Source organism: Podarcis cretensis (genome assembly GCF_951804945.1).
Source record: "Podarcis cretensis genome assembly, chromosome: 3".
NCBI lineage: Eukaryota > Metazoa > Chordata > Lepidosauria > Squamata > Lacertidae > Podarcis > Podarcis cretensis.
Genome location: NC_137172.1, coordinates 74,691,030 through 74,704,102, shown reverse-complemented (window position 1 = coordinate 74,704,102; position 13,073 = coordinate 74,691,030).

Here is a 13,073-nt window from a genome sequence, read left to right as displayed (position 1 = left end):
CCATGCAAAGAACTGTAACTCTGTGAGGGGTAAAACTACAGTCCCCATAATTCTTTGAGGAGGAAAATGTGCTTTGAATGTGCTTTATAGGTATAGTGTATGCGCAACCCCAAAGTTCTTCAAATACACAAAGGCGCTGTCCAGGTCAACATATAAAAGTTGGGATGGAATTTTCCAGCCAAAGTCTGAACACAGTCAGAAGATAGAAGAATCAATCATTTGTTTAAAAATAAAACCAAAATTATACACACTTTACCTTAAGCCACAACTATTTTAGCCATTTGGGATCATAGTCCCACTATTACAGCACATCTGTATTGAAAAGAAAACCTCATTTATTTACATTTTAATATACACTTGGCAGTAAACACTACAAAACAACCCAACATGTAATTAATTATTATCCAATATAAATGCACACTAAATCCAAAAGCAAGGTTGCTGGGATGGTTGGCTTCATTGGACTTTTATTCATAAATATCAGTCCCCCTTAATAACTTGAGAAAACTTATTTTGTTTGTCCACAGATTGAATTGATGACTATGGGTTTATCCAACCCCTGTTTGCCCCAGCACTCCACCCTAGTGATGAATTGGAACAAAGGGCAATTGGGCTTTCCAAGGATGGCTGTTTGTTCTGATTTAGCACTAAAGAGCATGTTTTCCAGGGGAAAGCAGTGGAGCAACGGCAAAACCATTTGGACCCATGTCTAAAAACTGTGGGTGGAGCGGAAAACCACTGAGACTTGTGCTTTCTAGGCACAGAAAAAGTGGAAGTGTGGATGAGCCCTAAGCCAGAGTAGCTCTGCTGAAATTCCATCATTTCAGGACAGCCATCACAGAATATTTAAAACTGGAGTAAACTCATTTTTTACAAAATAGTTTTTACTTGGTCGAGTTATAATGCTAGGCTGAGATAACACAGATTAATTTGTAAATATTGCATTTTGTTGTGAAAATACTTGAACATACAACCCACAGAGCTTTGGTTGTATTTAAATATACTGTATAAAGAACCAATTGAAAGATGGTCTAGGGATTAACCACACATTACGTGCAACATGAGTAACTGAGTCCTGAATCCTGCTCCAGGGTTCCCCACTAAGTGAAGTGAAGTCAGTGATTACCTTTTCAGTACTGGCACCTTGAGTATGGATTACCCTCCCCTCCCCAAAGAGATTATCCTGGTGCCTTCTCTGTGGTATATTCAGTCAGACTTTCTAGATTGAACTGTTAAAAATCCAGGCTATAAATTTTATGCCGTCTCTGTTGCTGGTGTTTTTTTTGGGGGGAGGGGGTTGTTGTTGTTTTTACTATCTTTTATTATTGACTTTAATTACTATATTATAGATTGCATTTTTTAATTTTATGGTAAGCTACCTAGGGAATATTTAATGATGTGCAGCTATATGTACATTTTATTGTCAACAACAAGAACAATGCATTCTTCATAATATAGTGCCAGCATGGTGATGGAAGAGACCAGTTGTGCACAGACATTCACCAGATGTTCATCACTCACACTTGTTATTGGTGCAACCACATGAGTAATGAAAACACCATCTAGCATTGCACTTGGCCAGGTACAAAGTACTGCTCTTTAAAATAAGGATTTGGAAAAGGCAAATAAGCCCCACAATAATGGCAAAACCTTGGGGGGAGACTATGAGGACTGTGCAAAACAAAATGTGTGTATGTGGGGGAGATTCTATTGCACACTAACCTACTACTTGGTCTTATACAAAGGGGCCAAATTAGCACCACCAATGTCAGGAGGGCGAGTTCCCTTGCATCAGGTAGATTCTCTCATCCAGATCCGATTAAAAAGAAAGAGAATGCATTCATGTTTATTTTGCAACCAGCAACTTCTTGCTTAGCTTCTTCTTCTCTCGAAGACCACTTCCCTCCTTTTCGTTAGAAGAAAATGGCTGCAAGGGCCATTAACATACATCTGTGACTGAGAGAATCTGCATGTGGGAGAAGACTTTGGAAGTGCATCTTTTCTTGGCAGGAAATGTATGGCGGTTTGTAACAGACTGCGCTACTCAGGGGAAATCTGGGTGCGTGCACTCAGGCGTTCTAAGAGGAATGCTGGGAAGAGGGAGGCTGCCAAGAATTCCAGCCAGGCATATGCACTCTGGTTTCTCTTTCATGTACTACTGGAAGGATTCTGGAGCCAAAATTACATCAAGGGTTCTTGCAGATAAGTAACTGATGAATAAACTATGGTTGGAATTCTAAAAACACTTAGGGTAATCAGTGAAGTTTGCCTACAAGTAAATGAGCTGCGGGAACAGGGATAGGGGCAGTGCTTCCCCCTGGGGGTACTCAAGGGTATGCAGTACTGGCACCCTTTTTCTAGAATAAAAACACTGCTTAAAAGTGTGGCACTCACTGTAGCAACTTCATGGTGAGTACCGATACCGTTTTTCCAGTAGAAAAGCACTTGATAGGGTTATGTGCTCAGAAGCTAAAATGAATTCTGGTTGCTGCAGGTGCCTGGTTTGGAGGTGTTTGCTATCTCTTCTGCTTAAGCAATGGATGTGATACTTGAAGAAACATAGCTAATGTGCTGTATCTGGAATGGCAGAAGCCAAGCCAAACAGAAAAGACTCTATGAGGATTTGCGTTGTGAGGAAAGGCCCCAGCCCTGCACACTCTAAACTGCAGACGTGCAGAAAGCTGCACACACATGTGTGAAGGTTTGTGTTGTGTATGAGACAGGGCAAAGAAACATTTCTCCTATGACCAACTTTGCCTATCTAATGCTGCCTTCTCCCTAACCCCACCCCACCCTCTCTCCCTCACACAAAAATACATTCATGTACACACACAGTTTATTTCTCATTCCTCTTACTCTGCACCAGGTGTTGGGGACCTGTGGCCCTCCAAATGTTGGCGGACTCCAACAACTATCTGTCCCAGTTAGCACGGCCAATGGCTAGGATGCTAGGAGTTGTAGTACAGCAACATCTAGTGGGCCTCACCCCTACTCTGCTTTCCCCCTCCCCCACGATTTTCCTGCTCTCTGACACTTCAGAGAAACCAGAACAAGCAAACACCAGAGCCTACTGTTTTTTGTAAGCCTAAATACATGAGAACACTTTTGATTTCACTGGGCCTTACATATTAATGCCAATTGCAGTTCTTGATTCCCAAAGGCTTCTACTGAAGCACCACAGTTTCCTACAGTTTGCTGGAGACCATCTGAATCACTGGAAATTGTCAAGATGGAGTAAGGTGCATGGACATACCAAGCACAGAATTTAGCCTATTACATCCAAAAAAGCAAACCTAGTTTTTACTGTTATGTGCTTTTTCATGCACACCTTCCTTTAATATACACATTTTTGTCATTTTTGTTGCTGTTGGATACTGCATCACAACATTAGTAGAAGTGCAAATTTCAAAGGGCTAGCTCTAATTTGGTTCATATATTGCTTTGGGATGTGTGCAGGCTCACATTAAAATGCAAATAGAGCTGAATTTCTCCACCCCCACTATTGCTGTGAAACAGGGATGCTTGGCCATTATGCTAGATATATTGGATTAATTTTTGGACATTTCTCCTCCTTATCATTGTTGGCAGTTGTATGTTTAAGTATTGTTGGAGTTCACTGAGGACAATGTTGCTTTTTGTTCAGTATTCATCCGACTGAGTGATGCTTTAAAAAACACTTTAAAAGGCATAATATACACAATATACCAAATACTTGCTTATTTTCAACATCTAAGAGTCAAGCGTATACTTTGCTTCTGAGAAATGCAGTTTGTGCTTTTGGTTGTCATAAGCAGTTGTAATCACTGATGATCCATTCTTCTTGTATGCAAACTAATTTTTAAAGGCATTTATGCAAATGGCCATTTCAGCAATCTGTGGCAAACAAATCATCATCATAACCATCGGCTGATCAGGTACTGTACAAAGTAGCTGCATCTACTTGTGCCAAATTTGATGCTTATGAATATTAGTGATTCATCCCTAATTTTTGTGTTGAGAGAGTGCACACGCACACATAGCTGTTGGCTGCAGACTGGAGCCCACATAGATAGCATCTAAAGTCAGAAGGAGTTCCTTCCTAATCAACTATATTGTCAAGTACGTGGACCAGAAAAGGACATCCATCTTTTAAATTGAACATTTCCTAAATCTGATTTGGAGCTGAATGAATCTGTGGAATCCACACAGAGTCATTGGGGCTGTGGAGGAGAGAGAATCTCTCATATTTGCTCAGAACATGTGTGATAATACCACTGCAGCCACAAAAGAACTTGTAAGAGGAAGTCTCACAGCTGCTGCTTATTAGCATTAGCACAAATCTTACAAAGCAAATTGTAAGCAGACATGTTTCCATAATATTTAACTTATGTCAATGAATAAGAGTTGTGTGTTTTTTTCTGTTAGGCAAAAATTTCTGGTTTCCAAAAGAATCAGTTTCCAATTGCCCGTGAACAAATCAGTATTACTCAGCAACATGTTGCCATTGCAGGGAATTTTGAAGGCTGCCTGGGCTGCAAATGTCCTCAAAAAACCGAAATGGATTGACAAAACACCGTATTTCTTGTCATAGAACATAGAATTGCAGAGTTTGAAAGGACCATGAGGAATCATCTAGTCCAACCACCTGCATTATAGGAATCTTTCACGCAGTGCGAGGCTCAAACCCATAACCCTGAGATTAACAGTCTTGTGCATTACTGACTGAGCTGTCCCTCAGGGGTTGCAATTTGCAAAAGAATTCAAAGAGCTGACCCTCTTTCTTCCTAAGAATTCCTTCCAACCAGAGGCATAGCATGGGGGGCAGGGGAGCTATGGCCCCAGACACACATTTTTGAGGGGGCGCAATTATGTGCCTCCACAACAGGTACAGAGCCCTGGCAGCTGAGGCACAGTGGCAGGTGAGTTAGTCTAGATGGAGGCAGCGGGTGAGGAGCCTGTTGGAGGTAGGCTCTGTTCACCCTCTGCATGCTCCTCCCTTGGCTCTGCTTCCAACTCTAGGATTTGCCAAGGACTTTGTCTTTCCATAACAGCAAGCAGCTTGATGCAGCTACTACCATTTTCACAATTCCAGAACCTAAATTTAAATGCCAGAACTTAAAATTTGAGAGCCTGTGAAACCAAAAACAAAAGCCAGCCATTTCTGTATTTCCCTGCCTGCTGCTTAAGACATGAAAAGCCTACTCTTCCCTGCATTTCCAAACTATCAACTTTAAGTATCCATACATTCTTTGGAGGGAGTTGGTCAAGCAACTGTACAGAACTGTAAATTGGAAATGTTTACTGGGCTGATTGTTCAGCACTTTCCTGGCTGTGATCTTATACCTGTTTGCCAGGGATTAAGCACTGTTAAGCTCTACAGGACCCACTTCTGAGTAAAAACCCACAGGACTGTGCCACAGGAGCATTTGGAAGTACCATACCTAGTCTGCCACCGCAGCAGAGCAAAACACAACCAGCTTCAGGCAGATGGGCTGACCATGTGTCCTGCCTTATAAAGGACAGCCCTGAAGGACTGGCAGAGGACAGGCACCTTTTTGATAGCACCCTATCTTTGAAGAGCTGTACAGTTGGAGAAGTCCCATGAGAGGAGGAGGAGGAGGAGTTGGAGGAGTCCCTTGAGAGTCCCATGGACTGCAAGAAGATCAAACCTCTCCATTCTTAAGGAAATCAGCCCTGAGTGCTCACTGGAAGGACAGATCCTGAAGCTGAGGCTCCAATACTTTGGTCACCTCATGAGAAGAGAAGACTCCCTGGAAAAGACCCTGATGTTGGGAAAGATGGAGGGCACAAGGAGAAGGGGACAACAGAGGATGAGATGGTTGGACAGTGTTCTCGAAGCTACCAGCATGAGTTTGACCAAACTGCAGGAGGCAGTGGAGGACAGAAGTGCCTGGCGTGCTCTGCTCCATGGGGTCACGAAGAGTCGGACACGACTAAACGACTAAACAACAACAACAACAGTTGAAGTACAGTATAAAGATAAGCACCAGAAGGGGCAGAAGGGGCTTGGAACCATCTTGGGCGCGAGTCCTAGAAAACCTGCTCTTCCTTACAGCCTTTTTTCACCTGGCCTGGGAGGGCGGAGCCTGACTGACTCCAGCCACAAACGCTGAGGCTGCTGAACAGACTCTCGGGTTGGGGTGTTGCTTGAGATTTTTTGTTGGGTGGGGGTTGTTGCTGTTGGTTTTTTGTATATTTATTTTGGAATTTGTTATTTATGTGGAGATTGTTCAGTTTCGTTGTGTATTTTTTAATGTCTTATTTACTGCTTATGACTACTTTTATTATGCTGTAGTTATGTCTTTCTTGATGTTGTAAGCCACATGGAGCATGGTTTGAATTGTGGAAAAGTAGCATACAAATAAAATTATGTATGTATGTAAGATGGCCATCAACAAATAGCACTTGGATATCAGAAAAAAACAGGCACACAGACCAACCCCCGCTTACAATGTTCTCCACTACAGGAAGGTGTATTATATTTCTATTTTAATTATAGTAATTATTTCTAAATGTGCAACTACATATAGAAATTAATACATTTGGATTTTATGCAGAACTTTGTCCCCCTTTTCTGGTGGTGCATTTCTGCTTTTGGGGTGATGGGTTAGTGGCAACCACTTCAGGTGACATCATGAAGGCATTAAGCAGTGTTTGAATAGTGCAGAAAAACAAGTGTTGGCCCTATAATGTTGGCCCTATAATGCACACACAGGCTATGCTTCTAGGAGCAAACTGCATTGGGCTGGCACTACAGCTTAAATTAAAACTCACCTTCATTAACATATTGAATTCTCATCTCAGAAGCCTATCTGGTTGACTTTTCAAGAGTCCAGCCTCTTGATGTCTCTGCGATGTATAAAATATTGATCTGTTGACATTACAGAAGGTGAGTAGTTTCTGTTTCTGCAATTCTTGAGTGGTTCTGCCTACTGAAGTTGGTGATGGATTTAGGACTAAGCAAGTGGTGTGCATGCACCGGGTGCTGAGCCGAGAGGGCACCATCTCAAAGTCCTGTAAGCAAGTCCAGTCCTAGAGTCCTCCACCGTCCTTCCCAAAGCCTAGTTAGAGCTTCCCTAGCTTTGGGGAGGAGGTGGAAGGACTGCAGGACCCTGCCAGAGCCCTTGTGCTTCCTTTCCAAAGCCAGGTGCTCCCTTACCCACTTTTGGGAAGGCAGCACAGGGGCTGGAGGCGGGCAACAAATTTTTGCCTTGCACGTTGCGTACTAGTACCCAAGTATGCCACATGGTTGGGTTTCTATGTTTCCTAGAAGATTCGTATCGCTTCCATTCTTATGCTTGCATAAGGCACACCTGACTGAGATAGAACTGCTTTCAGCTATGAGTGGTCTAGAGGCCATGTTGTTAGAGCCATATCAGACTGGGTGAACTGGAAAAAAAAATACAAAATACTTTTTGAAATCTGTAAGTTTAAAGGGCATAACTCGATAATCCAGCATTTGTCTAAGCAATTCATACTTCACTATTTCTATGCTGCTTTTGTCTGGTTCTTTTTTGTGACGAATAGATTGCTTTTTTGAACTAAATGGCTTATAACCAAACAAAACATGACAAATATTGTAATGAGAGTTCTGTCTATGAAAGAACCAGTTTTACACACACGTCTGATTAAACTGGTTTCTTGTGATATGCTTCTTCTTCCTTTAAAGGATTTCTTTTTGAGACTCTGTATCCCCTCCCCCACTGATAGAACTAAGAAATTTTGTAGACAGCAATTGAGAAAAAGTCCTTGCTAAAAGCTTCAGTTGCCTATAAAGGGCTTCGATGGATGTTTTACTTCAGTGCAAATTCACCCAGGCGTTTAAAAGCACAAGAAAGGGGCAGGGGGAGAAAAAACCCCCGAACACTTACATAATTCCTTCTAGGCTAATGATGGGCAAGGAGATTTCCCATAAATCAAAAGCCACAAGAGAAGGGGGAGTGGGATCCACACTGTGCAAGCACCCCATTTTACACCACTGCTGCACTGCTGATTCTTGAAGCATAGACTGGAGGCTTCTGTTTGGACTTCCATTCATCAGTTGCCCATCCCTTCATTGGACAGAACAAAGATAAACAGCCTAAGCTTCTAAAACATGGGGGGGGGGCAAACTAATCTCTCTTTTACCTGCAATGCCACAGATAGCGCACATAGCTGCCCCGCTTCCCTCTGTACTAAAGTCCTAAATTGTAAAGGAAATGGAATGTTCATAACATTTTAAATTTTGCTGCAAGCAACAGCCTTGATCTAGCAAAGCTCTTTCATAAAAGAAAACAGGCACGTATAATTGCATTGGAGGGCATATAGCTGTTTGGAAGAAAAAGAGAGAACTTGATTGGCCGCAGTCTGAAGTGAAAGTGAAGGGATGCCCTAACAAGCAATGTAATTTGTACAAACCATGTCTGAAATAGCACCTAATTTAGAAATGAATGGCAGGCCTTTCCCGACTCTTCAGAAGAAACAGTCTGACACAGTTTTTACACAACAGCAATTTGGCAAACGCTTGCGAAAGGATAAATTGTGATAATTGTTACATTGCTACTAGAATTTTTGGTTCCTAAATGTCTATCAGTTCGAAACATGCAACAAGGTGGATTCTGCAGGAAAATCCATTAAAGGGCCTGTCGTTTTCTTACCACCCCCTCTGCAGGACAAATATCATCTTGGCTATTATAGTTCCACAGACCTTCACCGGAGATTAAAAAATAGCACCATTAAATGTCTTTACAAAAGCAATTAAGGTGTGTAAAAAAATTGTGTGCACAGTTATAAACTTGGCTCGTTCCTTGTAACTCAGAAATCTTGTGCTGTTATTTTCCATTACCCTGCATGCAGGTTAGTTAGGGTGAAGAAAAGCAGATAGAAAAAGAAAGGAAATAGTTTATAGGAGTATGAAAGACCATATACTAAAGTTAATTAAATATGGACTAGTCACCTCTTAGCTCATTTCAACTACCCTTTTGTGCATACAAATTAGAAGGATTTGTTTCCCCTACTCTTTCAGTGCATTTGAGTGGAGCATTGTTTTATTCTGTGCTGCTGATCATACCAAATCAGCAGTGCTGGGTATCCAGGATTTATTCATCCATAATAAAAGGTCGTGGCCTCATGATTGTTTCTTTAGTTAACACCCAAGAAAGCAGATGAATGGAAGTCTCAGGGTCAAGCTACATATTACATTTAACAAGTAGTTACATCTTGTTTTTCTTAAATTAATTGCAGTCAGAGGAGAATTGTTCCAGGGGTTGCAGCATATAGGGAGAGGCGGTTTATCCCTCCCCTCTGCAGTTGCAACCCCTCCTGAAAGTCTGCTCAGACTGTGAGACTGAGCAGAAAGATTGTGGTGGGGGTGTGTGCTTTGCATGCCAAGTCCCCAGCTTCAATTCCCACAATCTCCAGGTATGACTGGGAATGTCCTCTCTGAAATCCTGGGGGGCAGCTGCTGGTCCTTGTGGACAGTATGATGACAGATAGACCAATGTTCTGAGAGACTGAGGCTGCATTTAAATCACATGACATCCCCTAAAGCAGAGGTTTTTGAGTCCATGGCTCCCTTGACCAACTACACTCTTTCTGTGGCACCCCTATGGGGCTCAGGAGCCCAGTTATGCCACCCCTTGCCTGCAGAGCTGGTAGCCTCTCACCCTTTTTCAAACACCCTCCCGTGGGGAGTGTTCCCTCAGCCTCCTCTCCCTCTCCTTGGGAGTCCTCTAGGCAGCTGCCACCACTGGTCTCCTCATACTGTCCCACAGGGGCACAGGATATGTCTGTCCATTCCCAACAGCAAGGGCAGGTGGACTGGCTGACTGGGCTCCCTCACCCACTTGCTTGCTTGCTCCGAGACCACCTTAGCTCCTAGCAATCAGCACCCCCTGGCCAGCCCCAGGGGCACTATTTGCCTGGGGAGCTTGTAGGCAGGGCTGCTGCAACAGCCACACAAGCCTTTTGGAGGCAGAGAGGACATCAGAAGAAGGAGGGAAGGAAAAGAACAGAGACCAGTGTTGCCTGGGCCACCCCTGACCACCATTCAAGGCACCCTAGGGTGCCACAGCACACTGGTTGAAAACCACTGCCCTAAAGAATCCTGGGAGTGGTGATTGACCTTCCACAGAGCCACAATTCCCAGCACCCTTAAGAAATGACAGTCCTGTGGATTTTGGGGGGCAAGCCATGTGCCTTCAATGCATGGTGGGTATGCATCTTGTCTCAGTATAAGGTAGCATCTGATGTCCCTAGACATCCACTTAACTTGCAGCTTCACAGGGGGTGGTTTTCACCTTCTGTTTGTGTCATGGCTGGGATGGAAAGGGGTCAACCTTCTCCCAGCTCCCTTATTGCTGAAATCCTGGTATCACTCTTATCTCTTTTGTGGTTGTAATTAATTAAAGAGAGAGAGGGAGAGAGGGAGAGAGAGAGAGACTTAGCTGCATACTATGGCCAGATCCACTTCATACATTCAAAACACATTATTCTGCCCCACCAAGAGTCTTAGCCCACAGCAGCCAATGGAGCAAAAGAACAACGCCCTTCTGAGGCATGAATGTAATCTCAAATTCTAAGAAAGTAATTGTTACTCTTACAGGAGAAAATGCCCACCCCTTTTCTAGAAGGACTCACCTTACTCCTCCCTTCCAGATACTGCCATGAGGACAAATTCTTACAAAACACACTCTGCCAGACTTTTTCCTACATACATGTATTATATTCCATCTTTCTTACAGTTGCAGGACACGCGACCAAGAAGCTCTGAAGTAAAGGATTTGATTGCCTGGTTTCCCCCTCATTGTGGTCATGCTCAGAGCAGCTGTACAGCAGAGCTTGTAAGCCCCATGAGCTGGAAATCACATGGGAACTTTAGGCATGGAATTCCTGGCCCAAGCTTCTGGTTCTGACTTCTCCACACACATTACATCACTGCTAATCTATAACTGCAAGAGATCCTTGTGATGAAGTGTAGGTAAACCTTTAATCTTTTTCCTGTCTTTCTTCTGGAGTTTCGTGCCAAATTGACATGCTCCTACCCCTTTCCTGCTTCACTTTTGTAGTACTGTATAGCTTTCATGTTCTTCTGAGAATTGATTCTTTCCTTAAGGTTGTGAATGTGGTTGAGTATTAGGTGGGATGCACAAGGGAATTTATGTTTTTTTTATGCTGCACTGTCCTGCTGTTAACAAAGCAGATGCTCTAGTATTCAAACCTGAGTTTTGTTGGTGTGGGTGCGAATTCCTGGATTCTGAATTTCCTAGACATGGTCTCAGGTTGGCATGTAGTTGACCCATGTAAAAGATTCCTCTCTGATACTCTTGCCTTTCAGCTACACTTAATTAAAATAGGGAGACGTTTTGAAATCCAAGGGTTGGTGGGCAGTAACAATATTGGCTTAGGGTTATTAGTGAAGTGGGGTTGAGTTGTGCCCCTCACAAACACTTTGAAAGAATGCATGGAGCACCACCCTCAGCAGTGATGAAGCTGTGCACTCCTGGATCTTCTCCACACACTGGCTGAATGTACAGGTGCTGGGGTGGGGTAAGGTGGCTGCAAATGTGGCGATGGAGAGCAGCAGAGGGCAGGGCAGACCACCTGGGTCCTTCACCCATGGGGCTTCATCGAAGGCAAGAAGTGCACTGGCATTTGAGATCACAGACGGCCTGCTGTTCTTCAGGAGAAACAGAAAACCCCCACAAGCAAGATGGTCTACATTGAAGAACATGTTGAAGACAAGATTGTCATAGGATTTTCAAACTACAATATTACAGCTGTATTAAACTCTATATACACCCAGGCTTTAAGAAGACAAGATACAGAACACCTTTGTTTTACAACAAACGATTCAGCTCTTTAAAAGCAACAATTTCAGATAACTGTACAAACATCCTGCTCGTGTGGAGAAACTTAGCGCGTTTTCAGTTGAAACGAATTGCCCCAATGTGCCTCCTTCGACATTGTGCACGTCAATTTGACCTTAGTAATTTTCCAGTCATTTGTATTGTGATAACTTCATATACACATATATTCTGGTTCAATTGACCAGACACAGACCTTAACCTGGCAAACATGGGTTCACAATAATAACTTCAGCTCTGGGTATAATGGCATATGGCCCTAACCCAATGAAGAGGTAATCAGAACATGATCAATACTTTCTGCATGGCAATTTCTCCCTTCCACTTATAGGATGTGTGGAATGCATCCAGCACTCGTGCTGACAGAGGATAGATCCACATGCAGCAGTCTGTGGATGCTGCCTCCCTCCCCCCAAATGTTCTGCTTGTAGCACACCCCAAACACTCTTGTTTCCTTCTCCTGTAGAGCATCTGTTTAGCACCAAGGAGGAAGTTAGGTAGATCCAAGGGGACCTATAGATTGCAGCATAAAGGTGTAAAGCTTTTCATAGTTATAGTCAGGGTAAGACCGTGCATGAATTTGAATGTGAAGCTCATTCTACTACTGTACACCAATACTTTGTATAATCTCCAAGACATCTGGTATCACATTAATCTACACAGAAAGAGTGGAACGGTACAATGTAAAGGTTCAGGACTACATTCTCCAGATTATGACAAAAAACCACTTTCTTGTGAAAGTTACTTAGATACAAAATTTGAAACAAGAAAAGAAAACAAAGATAATATACATCTACCCCCATTAATCTTTTAAAGATCTGCCACCTGTCTTCCTCCAACCATGGCTTTGTTAGATGTAGGATATCAAATTTTTGTTATTGTTATATGGATTGGCAGAGGTTGTGCATTTCATCTTAATTGGATAAGATGCCGACTGAAATTTTTTTCCAGATTTTCTGCCAGTGCAGCTTCAGTTGCAAGAAAAACCTAGCAAAACCTTATGCATCACCTAGATTTAATGTCATTGTGAATCTACAATGCAGCATTTAATGTTGTTGTTTTAAAAAATCCTTCCTAGAGCATTCTGCTTCCCACATCCCCCCCCCCCCCGAATGCATTACAAAAGATCTTCCAAACTGGACTGAATTAAGAAGAAAGGGGGAATAAAGGAAGTAATAGGTGTGGTCATGATTCTTGTTTACGTCTCTGTTCTTTACTCTCAAATCCTGG